Source organism: Galeopterus variegatus, unplaced genomic scaffold (assembly GCF_000696425.1).
Source record: "Galeopterus variegatus unplaced genomic scaffold, G_variegatus-3.0.2 Scaffold1479, whole genome shotgun sequence".
Taxonomy (NCBI): domain Eukaryota; kingdom Metazoa; phylum Chordata; class Mammalia; order Dermoptera; family Cynocephalidae; genus Galeopterus; species Galeopterus variegatus.
Window position 1 is genome coordinate 1 of NW_007727590.1, and position 9293 is coordinate 9293.

Consider the following 9293-nt stretch of genomic DNA (forward strand, 5'->3'; position numbering starts at 1 on the left):
TTACTTTTTATTTATTTATTTATTTATTTATTTATTTATTTATTTATTTTTCCCCTACATGTTGGAATGACAGCCTTGGGTCCCCTTCTCTATCAACACTCATTCCCTAAATGATTCCATCCAGGCCCCTGGATTTAGATATCAGAATGCTGATGACTTCCATATTCGCATTCCCTAGCCTTGACTTTTCTCCCAGACGAGCTCCAAACCTGTGTACCCAAGTGCATTCTTGTTATCTCCATGTGAGTGGTTTAAAGGCATCTCAAATATAGCACATCCGGAACGAAGTTTTTGATTCTGCTTTTTCCACCAAAACTTGTTCCTTCCTGGTCTCCCCCATCTGAGTAAATTAGACCTCCATCTACCCATTGGCTAAGCCAGAAAACACGTGTTCCCCTCCCAATCTACAGCCCATCTATCAGCAAGTCATGCCAATGTATTTGTTAATGACAAATAGACATCTCCATTCTATTTCCTCTGCCGCCACCTATCTCAAGCTGTCCTTGGAGTTCATCTAAAGCAGCCTCCTAGCTGGACCTGGCTTCTATCCCTGCTCCCCAAAGTTTACTCCTTACACACCAGCCAAAGGGATCTTTTAAAAACATTTTTTAAATAGTAGAAATTGGATACGTATATTTGTTAAATAATGAATGAGACAGAAAAATCAGGTGGGCAGAACTTTCCCCAAGTGAAAATTGTGAGTGAATGTAGCTTCACTCCAGCAAATCTTTCAGCTGCATCATTGCCTGCCGAGCTCCCAGTACTTCCACAGCCCACCGTGTTCCCTAACATGCCACCATCCCTTCTTAGGGGCTATCTGGCCTGTATATCTGCTTGCTCAATTTAAAATAAAAATAGCAAACACCCTTTCCCCCACTTCTCTCTTCCCCCCATTTCTGGACCATTATCTCTAAATTGCTGTATGAATATTACCAAACATCCGGACATTTAGAGACACGTGGATAGTTAACAGTGTTGCTCATTTTGTCTTTTGGATACCAAACGATGCATAGTCATAGCTACAGAGTCTCTTAGCTTAACAGAAAGCAGAGGCGGTTCAGGATTTGGGGGCCTGTCTCATTCCCATTAATACCACTTCGCAACTGGAGCACATGGGTCAGTGGTCACATCCATAGTTGCATTAAAGCCATTAAGCTGGGGACAAGGAGGGGTGGGAGAGGTAGCTGTGTGTTTGCTTGCTTATGACGAGTGCTAGAATGAGGGCTCTGAAGTGCCCCCAAGGGCTCTGGATTCTGAATAATATAATGATGTGCACTTTACAAAGTACCATCATATTCATTATGTCATTATTCAGTCACATAATGTTATAGCTGCATGTAGGTATTAACATCTCTATTTTACAAAAGAGGAAACTGAGGCTCAAAGGTGAAAGTAACATGCCAAGCAAATCCTGAGTGCATTTTAAAATTAGTGGATGGTGAAAACAGCTCGCATCTCCCCGCCCTCCCCTGCCCCCAAATGAGGTTAGATAGAAAGGTATTGCAACAAGGTTACGTATTCCTCATGGGAAGCCAAGAATGGCACTCTTTCACAGGGCCACTGTGAGCACCTGAAGGGATCTGGGTTACCCCATCATTCACGATGCCCATTTGCTGGTGCAAGATTTCCCAGTGGACCTGCAGATTGCCTTTTTGCCTCCTCCTTTACTAGGGCTGTTGCTGTGCGCCTGTCGACTAGGTGTCCTTGCCACAGGGACAACCTCACATTCACACTCCTGGGCCACCCGGGAATGACTGCCTATTAGGCTGTGGGCTCGTCCCACTCACAGTCTAATCTGAGGCCTGAGGCATCGTCAGACGGCCCCTCCGTCATCTTCAGCTCTCTCTGCTGTGTGTTACCGTGCAGACAGAGGAAAGTGACAGTTTTCATCATTTCCTGCTAAATGATTCAGTGCTGATTCAGCCGGTTTCAACTCCACAGTAATGCAATAGGGAAAAAAAAGAGGTGGGCGGAGACCCAGAATAGAAGAGCAAATGCTTATCAGTGTTCTGAGGTATTGTCACCGGGGCCCTTGCTCTTCCTTCACTAGGAAGAGTCCTTGTCACCTTCTCCAAGGACATAGGCTGTTCTGGAGAGCAGCCTCCTGGAGCCTGTCCCTTTATTTACCCTACACATTTCCATAGGGGTCGGGGGCCATTGTTTCTAATGCCCCAGCAAGGGGACCGCATGCCAGAGTGAGAACCACCAGACCAGGGGTGCAGCGGCACTGCCTCAAAACGGAGGGGTGACCTCAGGTGAATCACTTCCCATATCTGAATCTCAGGTCCTCCCTACAGAACAGAGATAACCAAACCCTCTTCAAAGGTATGTGAAGCACTTCGCAAGCTACACAGTATTAGAAGAAAGCAAAACACATGGGTTTTCTCTTCTAAAATCCCTGACTGACTTGTTCTGTAGGATCTTCCTGCATAAGCACCTGAGGGCAGATGGTCCAAACTAAGAGTTTTCATGTCTGAAAGACACCCAGGAGAGAGTTATGCTCTGCATGGACTTCCAGGCAGGAAAGCTTGGCTTAGCACCTTCTTACCCACCGAGGGCTAGAAAGAGGGCTCCTCACCTCTCTTCGTGCCTTTTTGTGCTTTACTATCTCTGAACACTGCCTACCACACTATTCTCCTCTAATCCAGCCCCCCAAATTCCACTGCTTTAACCAAACTCTGCCTGCAGATGATCCCCATCTCTTTAATCCCTTCTGGATCACTCTCATCCACATCAAAATGTTTGTTCCTTTTCCTCCCTCCCCTACCCCAACTTTCAATTTAATATAGCTAATTAAGCTGCTCAGATAAGCTCACAAGGCTCTTCCTGAGTACCACAATATGCTTTGTCCAGACCTCAAAGCTAAAGAGTAATTCCACGGGTGAGACTTGCTTTTTCTTTCCTCAGTGTTTTCATTCATGCTGTTCTTTTTGTTTGGGGGGTATTCTTTTATCTTTCTCCCCTAGCCTCTCTCCCTCTCTACCTCTAGCTAACTCCTACTCTTATCTTAGGCTCATTTTAAGATCACCTCCTCCAGCAAGCCCACCCCCACCCTATCAGACAATATACCAATATACCTATTATACATCCCATAGCACCTGCACTTCTTCACCTCCACCAGCGCACCTGTCACTGTCACTTACTGTCTGTCTGCCTCACTAGGCAGTAAGGTCCATGAGATCTGGATTTATGTTTGTGTGTTCATCCCCCTGTCCCTAATGCCTAGCACTTTGGCTGACACATAGTAGGGGCTTAATAAAGAAATGCTGAATGAATGGATCATGGTGACAAGGAAGATGTTTTCGTGCCCAATTAAATTGTCAGGACCTCAGAGGTCATCCAGAAAAGTGTCCCACCCAAGCCTGGCATCCCCTGCACAGCATCACTAGCAGAGGAGTCAACTGGCTTCCATGTGAACAGGAGCAGATGTAAAGAAATCACTTTTTTCACGACCATTAATTCTTTCCTTTGGTAGCTCTTGCTATTAGCAAGCTCCTCATTCAAACCAGTGCAGTGAACTGCCTGCTCCCTTCCTACCTACAGGTGAGGTTACAGGTGTTCTGTACTAAGCTCTGCAGCTGTGCCCAGCTCTGATGAGAATCTTTCCACTTGGCATCTATTGATTCCCATCTGAAGTCACTTGCTTAGTCCCACTGCCTCCTGTTTCCATCCCACCCATCAGCCTAGGGTCTGATTTCCATCCTTCTGCCCAGTCCTCTCAGATGGAGCCTTCCTTAGGACTGACTGTACGCCTTTCACCTCCACATCCACCCCTGGACACTGTCTTTCATGTCTCCTTTGACTCCATCCTCCCCATTCCATACCCAGACACAAGTTCTGACCCTCTCATGGAACTCAGCACCTTGCACACCCTCTTTTCTGCAGGGTAAATTGAGATATTACTTAGATGAAGTAAAAATAGTTTCTCTTGTGAAATGCAGACATTTGTCCTGCATGCCCACTGGAGCCACTTGCTCTCCTCTATGTGACACCCACTGCAAACTCTTACAATGACCTTTTCCTCCAACTCCCCTTACACAAATTGTCTCTCTTCTCCAAGTCAAACCACCTCAGGTCCTTTTGTTATTTCTTCTGTGGCATTGTAGCCAAATCCTCCACACCTTTGACCACCTTCTGTAGGAAGATCACTATTTGGGACCTTTGGATACCTCCAAATCACAAATCTCCAATCTGGACCCTAGCCGCACTCCCCTGAAACCCTGAAGAAGTAAAGACAATGAACACCACTGGGCAGGTTTCAAGTTTGCATTTGTATGCACACAACACTAAGAAAGGTCTCCGTCACTATCAGATAATTATTCTTTCTCACAGTGGAATATGTTACATTCAGCAAGGCAGAAGTTGCCCTGGGGAAGGACTAGGATGTATACAATCTGCTCTATATTTAAAAAATGAAAAAGAAAATGGAAAAAAATTCCACAACTTCTCCCTTTCTGTGCTGTTAAGATAAACATCCTTTCCCCCAGTTACACAGCTCAAGCTGATGGTGAATACTTTCCTCCCTACAGAAATCAGTTCTGAAAAGCAGACATTTAACATTTCCAATCTGTCTCTGAAGCTGAGATTAAATTACATTCTGTTTTGAAGGAATCGAAAACACACTTGTTAATATAATAAATGCCTTCCGTTAGTTCTAGAATTTGTCTTTGTTGGGCACATAATTCAAGAATTATCTATTACGGAAAAAAAAAATTGAGCCATCTGGGTCTGTGCTAATATCTGTAAGCAATAAGTCTTCGATTTCCTTCATACTTCATTACTGGCGATACACTGAGAGCAATCATTCCAAGATCAGAACTTGTTTTCTGTTGTCAGACTATTGTTCACGGGGATTTATGAAAAAACAAAAACGCATTTTCTTGATTTTCATAAGTTAAGCTAACAGTCTGGTGATGACAACACCATTAAAACTCAGCAAGTTGGATGTTTAAGCTATGGAGTTTTATACTGTATCTATCATTTTTACAAAGCGGCTGGCTTTCCTTCTTCAACTTTCTGTAGACTCTTATCGATAGAAAGGACAGGAAAAATGCTTCTTTACCATATATTTGTTAAGCCATATACATTGGCAATGATTCTGAGCTGACAATGTGTAAAGGATATAAAGCATTATCAAACTGACCAATGCTGATGATGTGGAAAGAAGAGATGTAGGTAAATAGCATTCTCTTCCAAATCGACCCTGCCTGCTCTGGCTTTTACTAATGCATCTCTCCAGAAAGGGGGGTGACAAGGGGGAGCCAGAAAGGGACAGCTGACTTATAGCTGGGGAAGCGGCACACTTTCCTCTAGAGATAGCAGCCCTGCCCAACCCGTAGACTGTACGTTGTGAGGGTCTTCTTGTGGTTAGGCTGCTGGACACATTTAGTGCCATCTGAGACTTTAGGAATGAGTGTGGGAAAGGAATTCCCAACCAACAAGAAAAAAAGATTTCTTGGTTTTAAATTCTTGCTCTCAGGAATCTCCCATTTGTGATAAGGGAATCCTGTTAGGTATGAGAGTATAGTTTAATCTCTGTGACTCATTCCTTCCTTAGGGCTGTCTGTTGGATTGACCAGCAGAAGCATTATCCAAAGCACAAAGTATTTCTTTAGAGAGGGAACTTTTGTCATCTAATAATCAGAAGGCTTTCAGGCCAGTTCCATCTGGAATCAGCCAACAACTCACTTGTGGTCATAACCTTAGTAGCAAGGGCCATAGAGATGTGTATAGATTGTGCTAGAGACAAAGAAAGGAGTTTGAAGACATTTCATTCTGAGAAGAGCTAAGCTTCCCAAGCTGCATAAGTTAGTGGTAAACGTTTAGGGAGACAGAGAGAGGGATTGAGTTCCAGGAAGCTTCACAAAGTCTTGTCTCTAGGTGTCCCTACAGACACAGTGGGAAAGGAGAGGAAAGCAGGGCTAGCATTTGTTGTGCCATTGTATTATACACACTGTGCAAGGCATGTTTATGTGTGTGATCCACGGTTTTCAAAGATGCCCGATCTGCCGTTTTCCCTAACATAGCCTCTGGTGTTGCCAGTGCTACAAATTCCAGCTGTGATAGAGAGGCATGAAAAAAATATGCGCCCAATCGTGCTTGATGTGCAGCCCCTGGGAGGTGACTGATGTGGAGCCAGCAAACGCACCATCACTTTGATGGATGCCTGGCTCCTCGAGGCTCTATTTCTAAGAAACTCAACATCTTCCTGTGGGACAGCCCAAGATTCCAGGAAGCCTAGGCTTTGTTTCTTTCTGCCATTATTGTGGCTGAGGGCAGACGTCACCTTCTGTGTGACTAACTCCCTTTCCTGACATGAAAACTGGTAGAAACAGCTACCAAACACATTTGGCACGGGCTGATTGGTAGTTTAATTCCCGTATCTACCAATCTGTGCCTCTTGCTCTCTGAGTATGGTGGTTTAATGCCATGAAGTTAATTCATATTAGTTCTATTATTACCCTGTATCTGGCTCCCCCTGGGGCACCCAGTGAAATACTGGAACACAGACTCTATTTTTTAAAATAAAACTGCCCTGTAATAAAATAATTTTTAAAATGATAGATTAGATCTTAAAATATACAAACAGCTTATATTATCACTTGCCTGAGAGGCTTTACCTTCTGTATGGTTTTGACTCCATTTCTGATTAAAGAAAAAAAAATGCTGTTGTGAGCATTTGGCTTCTGATTTTCCATAATTCTTATTTGTAAGCACTTTTATACTGGTACCGCCTTATAATTTACTAAGTGCTTTGCTCTTAAAGAGCACTTAGCAGAAAGAGGTGCAGAGAAATTACATCTGGCAATCATGCCAGTAAGTTTAACTACAGGACCCAGGCAATATGGGTCATTCCTTGCTTCAGGTTTCCTATCCCTGTCACAGGCAACAGGTTGCTTGTGGGCTGCTCCTGACTATGTTGAAGGAAGCATGGGGTGATTGCCTGCTGTTAAGCTGTCATTTAGGGCTCCAATGGCCCTTGGAATGCATTAGCAAGGCTCATTCAAGTGCCAGAACAAAGATAGTACAGCCAAGGACAAAGCTCAAGAAGCCTAGATTACAAGAAGCCATGTGGTCTTAGTTTCTTGTGGCGCCAACTAGCTCAGCTTTCAAAAAAAGAATGTGTCCAAATTTTTTTTCTCTGCTTTAAACAATGTGTGAATAACTTTGCCCATGCAAATAAATGACCTGTGCCTCTCCCTTGCCTATGCACAGAATGACCATATAATTTATCTCCAAACTCGAACACTTTTGAGAGTGAAAGGGGAGCTACTAATCATCACAGAAGGAGAGTGGGTGTGAAGGAAGGGAAACTGGGAATGAGTGGGCACTGTGTCCTAAACCTCCCACTTCCAGAGTGAAAAAGAGGATAGGGATATAAAGGAAGTTTGCAGAAAGAGTGGTTTGAGTCAGCAGCTCTGAATTCATTTCTCCATTCTTCCCTTTCCAAAAAGACGGTGGTTTGAGGCTTCTTGCTGCCTCTGAGAAAGAAGATATTTGATATCATGTGTATTCTGTCTTCTAAGGAATTAGCTTGGTGAAACCTCGAAGTGTGTGGGCTCTAAAACCAGACCGTCTGGGTTTACATCCTAGCTCCCCACTTACTAGCTGGGTGACCAACATACTAGCAAGTTACTTAACATTTTGTGCTTCAGTTACCGAGTGAGAGTAAAGGAGAGAAGCCAGGAGGGTTGCATCGAGTGGAAATCCATCCACCTGGAAACAAGAACCAAGAAGAAAGGAGGAGGCCTCCTCATGAGGGTTAGCGTTTACGAAATACCCACCAGTGTCGGGCCCCACATGAGAACTTAAACCTTAACAACTCTGTAGGGTACATGTTTTTATCACTCTCATAATCATTATCACCATTGTGATGTTGATTTCACAGATGTGGAAATGGAAGCCCTGAAACAGTAGGTATCTTGCCCAAGGCCAAACAACTAGCAACGATTAGAATCCATCTCTGACTCTGAAGTCCATGTAACTTCTGCTATGCAAAGTCTCCCTCTCAATTGGAGTTCATGTCTACAGACTGGGGTATTCTGCTTCAGTGAGATTCCTGGTTAAACTTACCTCAACTCACCAGCAGCACACACTCTTCTAGAGTTTAGCCCTAACCTAGAAGCTCTTCTTTCCAAAGTATTTCTCCCTTCTTGGGACTTCAATGATACAGTTGTGTGACCTAGGGTAATTTATTTAATCTCTCCTTACTTCAGTTTCTGCATCTACAAAATGGGTTAAAAATTCACACCCACCTCTTGGGAGTTTTGTAAGCACTCGGTAAGCGAATACATGCAAAGCCCTCAGACTGGTGCCCAGCACGTGATAAGTGCTCACTAAATCTTAGCTGTCAATATCATGTTCCAAGTTGGCAGGAGGAAGTCAGAGAACTGGAAATATAATAACTTCATCATTGACTTGGAGGGAATGTGGGGAACCTCAGTATTCCTCTGCCAAACAAGAGGTGGGCAGGACAAACAAAAAGATTTTCCTTTCCTGCCCCCATAAAGAACCTTCCCAAGAATATAGCTCAAAGCAGCATCTCCTCCTTCACTTACATAGTAGTGAGAAATCTGTCCACATCTAGCATCATTGAAACCCAGGCCCGCAATTTCTGCCCTTGCCTACAGACACTCTCCTACTGCCTCAAATCTGCAGCATTAGCAGGCATGCAAATGATTTCACGGCTTTGCTATCTATATCCACCTGGAAAGAACAGGCCAGAGCAGAGCAGCCAAGCCTGTGAGGCACAAACACCTGAAGAAAGGTTCTTCATCTGTTAATGGAGGAGGCTGGACTCAAGTGATGATCTCTAAGGCCCTCTCCAGCTCTAACATTCTATGGGTCTTTGATTCGGAGGCACCCCTGGATTACCAGGGCACCAGAGGCTGAGCCCATTGCATTTCTCATGCATAATGGGCTAGAGAGAAGCAATTGGTGGGAATTAAAGTCTCAACTCCCGAGTGCTGCAATGTGTCCTTGCTGCTTATTGGGAAGCTGAAGGTCAGGCTTTGTCAGAGTCTTAAATATCAATCTCATCCATAAACCTCCTTCAGGCTGCTTGGAGAGTCAAAGTCTCTTATTTGAGAAGAGAACAAGGTGGGAGAGATGACAGAGGAAAATAGACCATTTTAATACAGGGAAACAGCTTTCAGAGTCCCCTCTGCAACAGTGCTGTTTGATCCCCTTGCCATTGGGTTGAAAATTGTAAAAATATTTCATTTGCAAAAATTCACTGTGTATGTGGTTTTTCCATCCACCAGCTTTTGGGAGGCATTAAACATAGTGGAACA